The following is a 14,580-nucleotide window of genomic DNA, read 5'->3' on the forward strand; positions in this document are numbered from 1 at the left end:
TATCACCTCACTTCACCTCTAGCCTGGCCTTCTAATGTTTCCTTCATGAGGAACAGCTGCACCTCATGGTAAGCTCTGCTTAGGCCATGCCTCTACTGGCATCCTACTTATAAGCCAGCCTGTAGAGGGCTGTCACTGGCAAAACACCTTCAACCTTCCCTCCTCTTTCCTTCTTTTCCCTCCCCTCCCAGTCTGATTCCTGCACTGTCAGTCCTCAGGGGAGAAAATTGTGACATTTGTAAGAGAAATGAATAATTTTATTGTGTTTCATGTTTCTCAAAACACTTCAGGTATGCCTGTAAATTGGCATTTCATTCTTCAGAGGCAGAAGGGGAAAACAAAGACTATAGGGCAGTAACTGTGTCAGCCTGCATGTTTAGTTTTAACTGGTTGTACATGCCTCCTCTATAGCTGTGGGTCACCCCATAGAACAATGCTTATTAAAGACTGGCATAGGAATAGAATGGAGTGAAATGGAATGGAATGGAATAGAATAGTTCACTTGGAAGGGATCAACAATAGTCATCTAGTCCAACTGCCTGACCACTTCAGGGCTGATCAAAAGTTAAAGAATGTTGTTAAAGGCACTGTCAAAATTGCCCTAAAACACTGACAGGCTTGGGGCATCACCCACCTCCGTAAGAAACCCAGTCCACTGTTTGACCATCTTCTCAACAAAGACATGCTTCCTAATGTCCACTCTAAACATCCCCTGGCACAACTTTGAATTGTTCTCACTTACCTCACCACTGGATAACAGAGAGAAGAGATCAGCAGCTCTCTGTCCACTTCCCCTCCTCAGGAAGCTGTAGAGAGCAGTGAGGTGGCCCTTCAGCCTCCTTTACTCCATACTGAACAAGCCCAGGGTCCTTAGTTGCCCCTCACTGAACACAACTTTCTACCCTTTCACCAACTTTGTTGCCCTTCCCTGGACACATTCAAGGTCCTTCACATCATTCTTAAATTACAGAGCCCAGAACTGCACACAGCACTTGAGGAGAGGCCACACCAATGTTGAATACAGCAAGATAATCACCTCTTTAGACATCTCCATGTGAATTAGTCATCCTGGATTTCCTTTGCAGTCAGTGGAGAGGAGCAGACTATGATTCATCATGTCTATGATAGGATGAGATGAACTGTACCTATTCCTCTCCACTGATCATAAAAACAATTTAGTGATGACTAGCTTGGCAACTGTTGTGGAAGCTGATGTTTAGTGAGTTGCATTTCATCTATTTTGATAAATGTCAGTATTGTCTAAGATGACTTTAGACACACCATAAAAACTAAACGCTGCCCTATGATATACATCATGTTCAGACTCAGCTCCAAGGTGCAGACAGCACTGTTTGGTGTAACCTGGTCTTGCCTGCAACTTGTAGCTCTTGTCTCATGCATTCAGCAAACTGCTTAACTAAGAAGTTCTACAAAGTAATTGACTACAGAGACCATTTGTCAGTCAGAACTTGTGTAAGAGGGTGAGAAAATAAGATGAAAGGATCATTTTTCATGCGGTCTTGACATTAGTCAGCTCTATAGAGAATTTTAGAACCAATTATCCTTGACTAAAGAAGATAAACAACAGGATAAAAGAAAAACTGAGCAAGAAATTGCTTTGCAGACCGCTGTAAGCCAGAGCCTTCCCACCTGCCACATTCTGGTGTGTGGTCTCTGAAAACACCTGAGTTTTTCCTGAGATTTCCCACAGATCTCTTTTATCACATTATATAACTCACTCTCACTCACTATTAGTTACTTCACCAGAACCTGCCTTCAGGGCTGTTGGAAAACAGCTCTTATAGAATTGGCACTATACAGAGCCAAGACTTGCAGGTAGTATGATCATGTCACACTCCTTTTGTCTTTATTTTCTATTTTACAATTCCATATGATAAACTTAAAGCAAAGTACTTTTCGCTCACTATATAGAATAGAATAAAGCAGGTTGGAAGAGACCTGCGAGATCATTGCGTCCAACCCATCATCCAACACCATCTAAGCAACTAAACCATGGCAGCAAGCACCCCATCAAGTCTCCTCCTAAACTCCTCCAGTAATGGTGACTCCACCACCACCCCAGGCAGCCCATTCCAATGGGCAATCACTCTCTCTATGAAGAATTTCTTCCTAACCTCCAGCCTAAACCTCCCCTGGTGCAGCTTGAGACTGTGTCCTCTTGTTCTGGTGCTGGCTGCCTGGGAGAAGAGACCAGCCCCTGCCTGTCTACAACCTCCCTTCAGGAAGTTGTAGACAGCAATAAGGTCTCCCCTGAGCCTCCTCTTCTCCAGGCTAAGCAACCCCAGCTCTCTCATCCTCCCCTCATACGGCTTGTGCTCCAAACCCCTCCCCAACTTTGTTGCTCTTCTCTGGACTCATTCCAGCAAGTCAACCTCCTTCCTAAACTGAGGGGCCCAGAACTGGACACAGTACTCAAGGTGTGGCCTCACCAGTGCTGAGTACAGGGCAGAATGACCTCCCTGCTCCTGCTGGCCACACTGTTCCTGATACAGGCCAGGATGCCATTGGCATTCTTGGCCACCTGGGCACACTGCTGGATCATGTTCAGCTGCTGTCAACCAGTACCCCCAGGTCCCTCTCTGCCTGGCTGCTCTCCAGCCACTCTGACCCCAGCCTGTAGCGCTGCATGGGGCTGTTGTGGCCAATGTGTAGAACATGACACTTAGATGTGTTAAATCTCATGCCCTTGGACTCTGCCCACCTGCCCAGCCTGTCAAGGTCACTCTGCAGAGCTCTCCTACCCTCTAACACATCAACACCTTCTAGTAAAAAAGACCCAAGCCATATCTTCTGAGTAAGCAGTATGGAAAGTGCCTCTCTGTGAGGCACTTCATCCTCAGCACAGGCAGCCAACTGTGACTGACATGAATTACAGTCATTTCACTTGCCCATGCAGTGGGATGTGCATCTTCTTGAGCCAGTTATTCCCAAACCCCATTAGAATCCCTCCTGGTTGTCTGAGTACCACGGGAACCATTTAGCCCTTCCTCAAAGGGCCATTTTAATTTAACTAGAGGAAACAGGGAGATACAGTATTGTAATTTCTTCTTGATTAAAAAGGGAGACATCTCAAACATAATTTTAATAGGATGGGAAGATGAGGATGCTTAAGAATCATCCATTTGGCTGAGTTAATTATTAAGATTGAATGTTCTGATATACTCAACCAGGAAAGAAACAGCGAGGGGGAAAGTTAAACCAAAAAAAGAGATAAAAGATAAAAAGCCCAACCTCCAAACTTAGTCTCTTTCTTTCAAATTATTAAATTGTCACTGTACTTAGCTCCATGATAATAATGGAAATCACTCATGTTTTCTTCTCATACTGTGCCTGCTTGACACAGTAGAGAATGAGCTTTCCTTTTTGCAGTTTGACAGTTTCCCTTTTTTCCTCCTGTGTCCCACTATTCAGCATCTTGGTAGTATCTGTTCACTTCCAAATGCAAACACCCCACCAGAAGCTGCACTACAATCTCCACTCACTGTGTTTCATGACTTTGAGTCCTTAGTGCAACACTTCCACAGAGTACCATCTTCCTGTATACCTAGACCCAAAGTCTCAAGGATATTTGCTTCCCGCTCACCTCTTTAGGCAAGGCAGTGTGTCATGTAGATGATGCCAGCTCTTCCACAGTTCAGCCTGTCACCCTTGTCTCTCAGACACCGTATTTCTCTGATACTGAGCTTTTACATTAGTGCCTAAATCATCCTAGGGTTAAAAGCCCACCAAAGTGCAGGTGAGAGCCTCATGCTATGTGTTTGCCTTTTGCATGTCAAAAAAATAAAGAAATCCATAACTCTTCCATTTGTGCTGTTTGGGCTAAAAAGAGATGGGGTCTTAACGTATGAACCTTCTCTTAACTTAAGAAACTCTATATGCTTTGTTTTTTAAATACATGTTTGCATCAGGATTTGCTTTAGGATGCCTGAATGACTGAGATCAGTGCTGCAGTTTGCACTGTAGGGAGTGATGCATTTACATTGCCAACATCCTCCTTGGGCCAGTTGGATTTACAGTCCCTGCAGCGTGCTAACTGCTTTGGCATAACAGCTTTTCTGCTCCAAAAAATGTAACTGCATATAACCATGAGTTACTTATTCTACAAGCAGGAAATGAGGAAGATGGAACAGATGGTAATACTCCAGGTATGGGATTCAGATTTTGTCTTTTAATGAAACCAGCCACTTTATGCTTTATCAGTTGGGTTGTGGAAAGCCAATATGTAAAATTCCAGGGAGCTGTGATGAAAGGAGAGACTTCTGTCATGAATCTGCTTCAGGTCAGTCAAGAGTAAGAAGTGATCAGTGAAAGCACAGCACAGATTTTGAACAAAATTAAAATGTAATGAAAAGAGTAAATGCAGTTGAAAATCACAAATAGCATGCTAAAATCTTCTCCACCTCATTCATTTGGTCATATTCTCCGTTTCAGATCATTTTCAGTTACTCATCCTTTCGCCAGAGCTGAGAAATTATTTAATTAGACTCCTTTCCAACTTTTGCAACAACAGTCAGCAAAATAGGAACTCATTAGGCTTGACTGTTGGTCCAGCCTTGCTTTACTGAACTCTCCGGTTGTTAACTGGGCACCATCTCATAACCATCCAGATGGTTGGATTGCTAGGTCTGTTGAAGCAGCTTGTTCTAGGTCCCTGCAATCTGAACTTAGAAGACCTTCACCATTTCCAAATCACCCTAATGTGTGCTGTCTATGCACTGAAATGGTCTTGACTAGGAGGGTTCAATTCTGCAGCCAGTGACAGCTACAAATGCTTTGTGGCATCTCCTGCCCAATCGCAGTATGTCCCTTAAGGTGGGGGTTTCTTTGCATCAATAGCTCATATCCAGCTTGGAGAAGCATCTGCATCTCTCTTGGTGAGGGGTGGTGGGCTGAGCATAAGCATTTAACTGTCCAGCTTCTGCTCTGCCTCACAGTGCTTATGTCACCACACCAGTGTAAATGGGGCATCTGATGTTGGTCCTGCCTTGATGTCTCTGTGGTGATGTACCTGTATGCCACTCACTGCTTCAGAACTGCACCCAGTGATCCTGGTTGGGGGAAACTTATCTCTAGAGATGAAGACACACTGCAGGAGTTCAGAAAAGGTTTATTTTTTAAAGGTAGGGGTTTGGGTTTTCCCTCCCTTTCCCCCCATTCCCAGTCCTGATCTTGAGTCCTGCACAAAAAAAGGTCGGAAAAGGTGAAATAGAAGTGGAGCATTTGATCACTATAGTTCTATCTTTTCTGTGTGGTCAGTTACCTCCAACATACAAAACTATCAGAAGCACATGTATTTGGTGAGAGGCAACAGAGGCTTTTTAAAAAAGCTTCAGCAGCAAAGGTAACTTCCAATCTGTTGGCTGAAGTCCCTGCACCCATCAGCAAAGAAACTCTCACCATGCTGAGTGGGAGCAAAACTGCTTCCCTGTGTGATGCTCTGATACATCAAGGGCTGAATTCTGGCAGAGTCATTTCAGATTAGTGTTCAAGCTGTGTCAGAGATGACTGACCACACAAACCACATTGTCTGGTAATCAGTAGAGCATGAATGCTCTGGCATACTAGTATTTCAGGAGCTCTGCTCTTATAGGGGGCTACATGGAGCTCAGCAGATGGCTTGCAACTGCATACATACTGTTTGCAGCCACATTCAGCTTGCTTCCCTTTCAGTGAAGTATGTGGTAGCAAGTAAAAACAATGTACAAGGATTCCTGTGTAAAAGACCTTATGACCCCAGGAGGAAAGATATTTTGATGGATTAAAATAAGCATGCACAGTCATGCATATTCATAAGGCTGGAGTCTGATGACAGCTCTGAATTAATGTAATTAGAAACAGTGCAATCGAAGAGCTCTCACACATGAAGTACTTGCAAGCTGGCCCATGCTAAAATAACATTCTTCACTGACAAATTTGCCTTGCCCTCTCAAAAGCAGAGATCATCCTTTATTTAACTCAGTTCCAAGAGAAATTGCCAGTGGTTTTGAGTCAGCCATAGCCTGTGAGCAACTTGCATAAAGACCTGCAAAAAATACTAAAATGCCATTGGACCCAGAGAGCTGAGATGAGACCAGGTTATGTAAGTGTGGGCTAGTGTCAAACACTGATCCTGATCTAGTCAACCTGATCTAGTGTGAGGAGTCCCTGCCCAAGGCAGGGGGGTTGGAACTAGATGATCCTTGATGTCCCTTCCAACTCTAACAGTTCTATGATTCTATGATTCTATCAGCACTGAGGAGCCTTGGCAGCATCAGAACCTGTCTTCCATCACAGATCCTACAGGGCACCTTGGTCCAGCTGGTAAGTCTGCTCCTGTCATGCTCAAGCTGTTCTGAAGCCTGCAAATAGCAGGACCAAATGTGGAATTTGGAGCTAGTTCCTTCTCTGTGCTCCTGCTGTGTGCTGGGATGCATAGGAGCTGGGTTCCAGGTTCTGGTTTGACTTGTGTTGCCAGACTTTCTTATAAAATGCACTTCCTGTAGCTCATTTTCTCTTCTTTCCAAGCAGGCTGCATGTTTTCCAGCCCTAAGGACTGCTGAGATTTGATCCACCTGCTTTTGTCCTTTAATTTACAGCCAAGAACTGAAGAAAGTCAATAATACAAGGTCAGTAAATGAGATGCTGTAAGTACTTTGCACCATACAAAGCAATGATAAGCCCAGTTAAGACAGACATGCACCTACTTTTCATTGCTGGTGGAAGACAAACTTGCTCCATGGGTATTTAAAATGAAAGAACTCCTGATGTTGCTTTCTTCCAAAGAGAGATTAACTTGTCTGCTCCTGCAGTACTTGGAACAGGTGGCACAGGTGAAAAGAAATGGGATTTAGCTGAACACTTAGCAACGGTGAATGTTAAATCATTAACATTCAAATGAAAGCTAATTTGGAAAGCTTACTGTCTTGTGATCAGGGACTGCAGGAAGGGATTGTGCCCTTGAAGCATGCAAAGGAGAGGTCTGGAGGCATGTGATGTATAGGATTCATCCAGCATCCTTTGTTGGTCCTTCAGCCCTGTTGAATTGGATCAACTAACATAGCAAGGCTTGTTGCAGCTTCTTCAAGCAGTGAATTGATGTTTCTCACCGCAGTTGCCCATCCCCTAGCCTACCTGGGAAGTCCTCAGCATGATCACAGTGACTCATGAGAAACTGCCTCCCAGGAGGAGCAAAATCAGTGGGAGCAAATTCCAAGTCAAACTCATTGCTTTTTGTGAAGCTACTGAAATCTAAGTGACAGCAGCAGTCGGTGTTTCATTTTGTGTGCCGCCAGGTAGTTTTCTTGCCATGAATAAATTAGCATATTTGAATGCTAACCAAGTGGAACAACCTTTCAGGCAAATGCCAGACCTTTTTTATTCTGTTCCTAAAAATGGTTTTGTGCCTGGCATAAGCAGTGTATTGTCTGGGGTCTGACACATGTGCAGATGCCACAGGGAATTCAGTCAGCACCACAGGGACTACAGGTGCAGATTCCCTTTTTGGGTCCAGTGGGAAGAACACCTTGAGTAGCTTAACATCTGCTGGGAAATAATTTGCCTGATGTAGTAAGAGATGGCTTTGTCAAGGAGGCCTTCATCTGTGCAAGATCTCATAGGCTGGAGCATGTTTGTGGTACAGGACCCCTCAGCCTGGACCACACATCTCAGCTCCTTGCACAGCAATGCCACCGCCCCTGCCAACTGATGCTGGGTGGACAGCTGGTTTTGATGGCTCATGGTCTGATCTGATACAGCAATCTCAAGTTCTTGTCAGCCTGTGCTTCTCTGCCCTTGAATCCATCTGGCTTCTCAAACCACTAAATGCAAATGGAAACACCAAAACCAATCTCTAAAATTTCATCTTCAAAAATCAGAGGTGATTTAGGGGAAAAAAATATCTTGGCTTTTGACCCAAGGGGCTGCAGGTGCTCTGCAGTCACTGGAACTTTAGAGGGCTGTAATGAGATTTGAACTACAAACATAGATATTCCCTATTCAGTTGCCTGCACAAACTTTAGTTTTACAAAACAAAAAGGCCCTGACAAAAGCTCATGGAGTCACTGAGAAGGATTTGGCCTGTCCATCTTTCTTTGCCCCATCACAGACAGTATAGAAAAAAACATGCAAACAAACAAATGATGACAAATCTCCCAGCTTCACTTTTCAAGCTGAAAAACCTTTCATGTCCGAAATTCCAACAACTGGATGAGGTAATAAGTTCTTATTTCTTGAGCATGTGCTAGTCCCACACTCCAAAGGTCTGTCCTGGATCACATCTTGATCCAGGACATCACAGACAGCACTAGAGAAGACAGATGCTCAATGCTGTTAAGGGTCTACCATGCTCCTGGGAGGGAAAATCACAATGCCTGGCTTTGATACTCAATTCACATATTGTTAAGTTTCACACAGTCAGTCTATAAGTGCTCCTCATAAAGAGCTACTCCAGCTCCCTGTGCCAAGAGCAGGAACATCAAAATCCATTTATCCTCCCAGAGATGTGAGAGCCCTGTTTATGGTTATAGCTGCCCATGGAATATCTGCATGAGCTGCACCCCATTATGAATCAGTCAAAACAGAGCCTGGGGCATGCAAACAATTTCCAAACAAAGATATTAGAGGAGAAATGTGTGAACTGAGCTGAACAAGATGACTCACATCTTCTAATTATTACTGTTTGCTTAGTACATTGATTTTACTGTGTGCTACTGCGCATGTGTTTCAAGGCTCTGTGACACCCTTAGAAGGTGGTGTAGTGTGGCACTTTCACTCAAGCTGTGCACATCCATCTGCACTGCAGGTAGCAGCTCTGGAGAGCCCTCAGCTGAAGGCAGAGCTGCTCTCTTGGGTGAGCTGTTCATGCACCAAGAGCCAGGAACACAATGATAATGTTAAGAGGCTTTTCAAAAGTGCTTTGCTTAGTGTTTTGGTGAGGTTTTATTGCAATGGCTAATTAAAAGTACATCACATGCAGCAAAAGCAGCCAAGGTTTGTTTGCTGTGCAGTCATATCGACAGGTCAGTGCTCTGCCAGTATATCAGAACTGTGTGCCTGTTTCTGGAGTGGATAGACTACTTCCTATCTGCCAGGAAAAAGAAACATCACTAACAAATAAGTAAACAAAACCATAAATCCTTGTTTCTCATGACATGTCAAGAGCTTCTGTAGTTGCTTTTGCGCTTGGCTCTTTTTTGAATATTTTCTTGAAATCTGGCATGCAAGTTCTAGTGCAGAGCTAAATTCTCTGGGCCAAATGCTCTGGGCATGGCAAACTTATCTGGACTTCCTTTTGCCTGAAATCTGACCTTTAGCCCAGCAGAAATAGAAGCTGTAACCACTGCTCATGGGTGCAAGGTGCCTTGATCAAGTATGATGGTTTCAGAGGCAGGGTTTCCAAATGAGGCAGCTGGACCGGCTGTAGCCACTTCTATTGCAGGTAGCAAAAGTGGGTGAAGAAATCCCTCTAAGGTGTGTTACCCCAGGGCAGCTGACTGTCCTGGTTCAGGGCCCGAGGGCACACAAAGACCCTTCTGGATGAGAACTACAGAGAGTAACAAAGAACAAGAGTGAAAGGTTGCTATTTTAATTCTAGGAGGAAGGTGATGGCAGTGTAACTATACTCTTCAACCATCCCACTCAGCAATGCAGGCATCTGCAGAAGTCTTGGCCTATATTTCTGATCTATTTGTATGTATGTTACAGCATTTCCCAATCTCTAGTGTCTCTCAATTTTGCCTAACACTGGATTGCAAATTTCTGGATGTGCCTTTTCTTTAAAGACATTTGGGGAAGTAGTCTTATAACACCTGCAGGTCTGCTATGTTTTCAGTGTCTGAATGGCAAGGTAAAAGGAAGGCTGGAGCTGGACACGAAAATCTGAGATGGTTTCCTTTCTCTCTACCAGCCTCCCATTCATGCCAGCTTCTGTGCCAGCAGCTGTGTGCAGTGGACTTGCTGCTTTCCATCTTGCTCACTGGCAGAAGCCAGCTGCCTGCAAAAAAGAGTGCAAGCCACCAGCGCAGCAAAAGCAGGAGGCATTGGTAGTAACAGTTCTCCTGTGCTGGCAGGTCAGGCACAGTCCCTTTATAGGAGCTGCAATATGACAAAATGTTGTGTGCTGTGCTGAGCAGGTAACTCTGAAAGAGCTGGGTACTGGAACTAGTCCATTAATGAGCTATCAGTGTCACCAGAGAGGGTTCAGTCAGGGACACTCTTTAGTCAATGGAAGAGAGGGAAGAGATCTTTCCAGCTTGCTTCTTAATGGAAGTGGCCTCTAGTTTTGCCAAGGAATTGTGAAGCCATGCTGGAGGCATCCAGGAAGCAGACACATGGTTTTTGCAAATGTAGCTCTGATTAGTTTCCATACCTGCTCACAGAAGTGATTAAAAGAGACACAGTCTGGAAGATTTTTATAAGTCATCATTTTCTCTCACAAATATGTGAAAAGTTGTTATTTTCTTTTGAGATAGGGACTTAATTAGAAAGTGGAAGGGAGAAGTGGTTGTCATATACCAAATGTCTGAGAGCCTGGAGCCAGATCTTGGCTTGAGCTTTTCCCCAGTCACAAATAACTGATAGAAAAAACTATAAATGAGTCTGGAAAGAGACAGCATTCTGCACTTCAGAGCTGAAGGCAAACAGGCTATTCATTCAACCTCATAAATATCCCTCTTGGAGTTCACAGCCAGCACGCAGAGCAATCAGAAGCTCCTCCTGGTGATCAAAAGCCACTTCTGTGACTAAGGTGGAGAAAAAACGTTCTTATATAACCTCCTCAGGGGATTTGTTTCTTCCAAATGTAAAAAGTCATTGTAAGGTAATCATTAGCCACGATGAGACCAATCTGCAGGATGCAGTGCAGTTTGTAGGCTGGGAGCAAGGTGGAGAATATTCAGCAGAAAGTAGGGCAGGGTCTGTTCTGTCTCCTGCAAAACCCCACAAACCCTGCTGGCTTCATGAGCATGACTGACCCACCTTCCAAGCAAACACCTTAGAAACACTGGCAACTGCAGCGTTACAAGATATTTATGTTCTTTGTAGAACAATTTGCTGCATTGAGAGGGAAATTTGATTTATAGTATTCCATATTGGATGGGTAAGTCTGTCTCTTATCTGTAAGAACAGCAGAGTGGTCGAACATGGAACACTCTAGGGTACCTTCAGGTGAAGAATAAGATTGAAAGGTCTCAGTAATGCCTTTCTTTTTTCAATATATCCTTAATGTATCCTGGGTGGTGATGACCACCTTTCTTTCCCTCAAAATCGAATGGAAGTGGAGGACACCTTGCACTTACTGAGAGGTACCAGGACTGGCTTGAGATGGTCTAATAAATTCAGTGTAAAAAGGGAGACATCCAGGGAGTAGCTGTAATGGTAAGGAGACCCCCAGGTGATGAACTGTCAGACAAACTAACCTCTAGAGCTATGATCACATGAACATCAGTGATAGTGCCTTCAAACCTTTTCTGAGTAGGGAAATAGATCTCTTTACAGGTAAAATTTCTTCAGTCTGTTCAGAATCCTAACTTTCCAAAAATTTGGGGAAAAAAAAGCCCTAAAGGAACAAAACAACCCCAAACTAAACAATCAATCCCCAAATCCAGAAGATCTGTGCTATTAGCTGGCGTTGTTTAGCCTGGAGAAGAGAAGGCTCAGGGGAGACCTTATTGCTCTCTATGCCTCCTGGCTGCCTGGGCACACTGCTGGCTCATGTTCAGCCTACCATCGACCAGCACCCCCAGGTCCCTCTCTACATGGTTACTCTCCAGCCATTCTGACCCCAGCCTGTAGCACTGCATGGGGTTTTTGTGGCCAATGTGCAGAACCCGGCACTTGGATGTGTTCAATCTCATGCCCTTGGACTCTGCCCATCTGTCCAGCCTGTCGAGGTCTCTCTGCAAAGCCTCTCTACCCTCTAGCAGATCAACTCCTGTCCCCAGCTTGGTGTCTGCAAATTTACTGATGATAGACTCAATGCCCTCATCCAGATCATCAATAAAGATGTTAAAGAGGATGGGGCCCAGCACTGATCCCTGGGGCACACCACTAGTGACTGGCTGCCAGCTGGATGTGGCACCATTCACCACCACTCTGGGCTCGGCCCTTCAGCCAGTTCCTATCCCAACGCAGTGTGCTCCCGTCCAAGCCATGGGCTGACAGCTTGGCCAGCAGTTTGCTGTGGGGGACGGTGTCAAAGGCCTTGCTGAAGTCCAGGTAGACCAGGTGTTCAAAAAAGGATGGGATGTGGCACTTGAAGCCATGGTTTAGTTGTCATGAGATGTAAGATATTAGGTAATAGGTTGAACTTGATGATCTCTGAGGTCTTTTTGAGTTCGGATGATTCTATGATTCCATATTGGACTTACATGAAGGATGAAGAATTAAGTCTGCCAAGGGGCAGAGAACTGTTGAATTGGCTGGCTCAGATGAATGATAACTGCATAATGAAGATGTATACTGTCTTGAAGCTTAGCCTTTCTGCCTTGCTTTGCTTTGTAGGATAAATTGTTCTGCCAATCCAGAAGTTCAATACTCAGTAAAACACTAATGCAGTCCAGCTATGAATGGCTGCCCTCACTCTGATAATCCCACCAAAACTGATGGAGCAGGCTGTTGACAGTGTTTGCCAGTCACATTGCTATCTTCCCTTTTGAGAATGCTTGCAAGAAGCTAACAAGAAGACTAGGCTTTCAAAAAAGAAATCTCTTCCTTACAGACTGAAAACTGGGGGAAGTATTTACAAAAACTGTCCTTCTACCTCTGTCATGATTTGGTCCTTAGTTAGGGATTTTTACAGATTTAATCAGTTATTGGTGCTTCTCATGGTTGGCAGGAAAAAAATCTCTCTGTGGCCTCTCAAATGACAAAGAGGAGTCCATGGCAGAGCCAGGAAATAGTGTCAGATCTCTATTTTTGATGTCTTTCTACACAGAGATTTCAAACATGAGCACCTGGCCTGACAGATGTTTATGTCCCTGTATAGGAAAGGACTGTCCTACATCTTAGGTGAAGCCAGGTTTATCCTGAGAGCTTTAGTCTCAGGAATAGAGGTTGATTGTTTGCAATCAGTCACAGTGTCCCTGGACTGACCTGCCACACTGTTCTGTCACATTTATAGCATTTTGTAGTTGTGTGTGAAAAGGATCTTCTGATGCTCCTCTGCTTCCCTTCACATCCTGCTCTTCCAGATTCTGAGCAATGCAAGTCCTGCACACTGCTGAGATGCTAACTCACAGTATGAAACACAGACTAACTGCATAACACACAGAAACTGGCAGGTGAGATTTTCAGGAATGACTTTGCAGATGATGGTAAACATGTCCTGGCTGGCACAGCATGAACATGGCCTTGAAACCTCATCCTCCAGCACAGCCTCAGGGCTGCGCCTTGCCAAAGACAGAGCTCCTTGGGAGGCTGTGGTTGTCCTGGCTCTGTGGCTCATCATCACTGGGTGTTTGGTGGGAACTTGATTCACAGGGAAATCAAGTTATCAAGCCTTGCCTTCTGCATGACACAGGCTGCAGCATTTTCTTCTGTATTCTTAAGTAGGATGAAGATTTTCACAGTGACAACAGTGTAAGGTTTGAATCCATGGTTTCTTTAATCTTCCAGGCCTTGTTCCACTCTGCAGCCTTTCTCCTTTCCATTCCTCTTCTCTGCTCATCAAGCAGCAGGATTATCTTTGTTTGCTCTCTTTAACAAGGATCACTTGCTACTGCAGTGGCTGTGGCTGAGTCTTCATCTTCCAGATCCCTCTCCTCCTGAGGCATTCAGCACTTTGAAACTGCATCTGAAAAAAGTTCTTTCCATCTCTGCTTCTACCACCCCCTGTCACTGAGACTTACCTCATTTATAAGTGTGTGAGATCTTCACAGAACACAGAGCTCCCACTGAGAGGCACAGGAGGAATTCTGCACGTGACACCAAATGAGATAATTTAACCTTAGGGGGTTTTAATAGGCCTTTTATTTCAAAATAATTGTGCCATTAGAGGTCACTGGAAAACAGTTCATAGAATTAATTACACAACTATTCAAAGACTGACCTATACATTTACCTCTGTGTACACATTGTGCTCTTAAATATTTAACCACAAGGCTGTAATAACAAATACCTGACTGACAAATCAGCTGCTGCATAACAACAAGGAATTTACTTTCAAACTCCATTTTAGGTGCAGAATAAAACTTTCATTGTCACTAAAGCTGCAGCGGTATGTTCATGATAATGTGCACTAAGGTTGGGTCTGGGTGAGCAGCCAAAGAAAATGTTGAACCATTCTAAGAGAGCTCCAGTTTCTGACACGAATAGCTATGTTTGCTTTTTACAAGGTTGATTAATTCTGCTTGCCTGCCTTTTCTTTGAGGTGATTGTATATGATTGGTTACTATGAGAGCTCATCCTACAGCTATCTTCTCACTGATTGCACCTGGCAGTGTGTAGATGAAGAGCACCAGGAAGATGATGAGAACAAGCAGAATGATGCTGATTACGATGTACTTCTTGTAATTTCTCCAGATCAGGTGACACAAACACTTGAAAGGATTTACAAACCAAGAGAAGGATGTATCTGGTCACCTA

This window comes from Melanerpes formicivorus, unplaced genomic scaffold (assembly GCF_026170545.1).
Source record: "Melanerpes formicivorus ecotype bairdi unplaced genomic scaffold, bMelFor1.0.p_v2 SCAF_32, whole genome shotgun sequence".
NCBI lineage: Eukaryota > Metazoa > Chordata > Aves > Piciformes > Picidae > Melanerpes > Melanerpes formicivorus.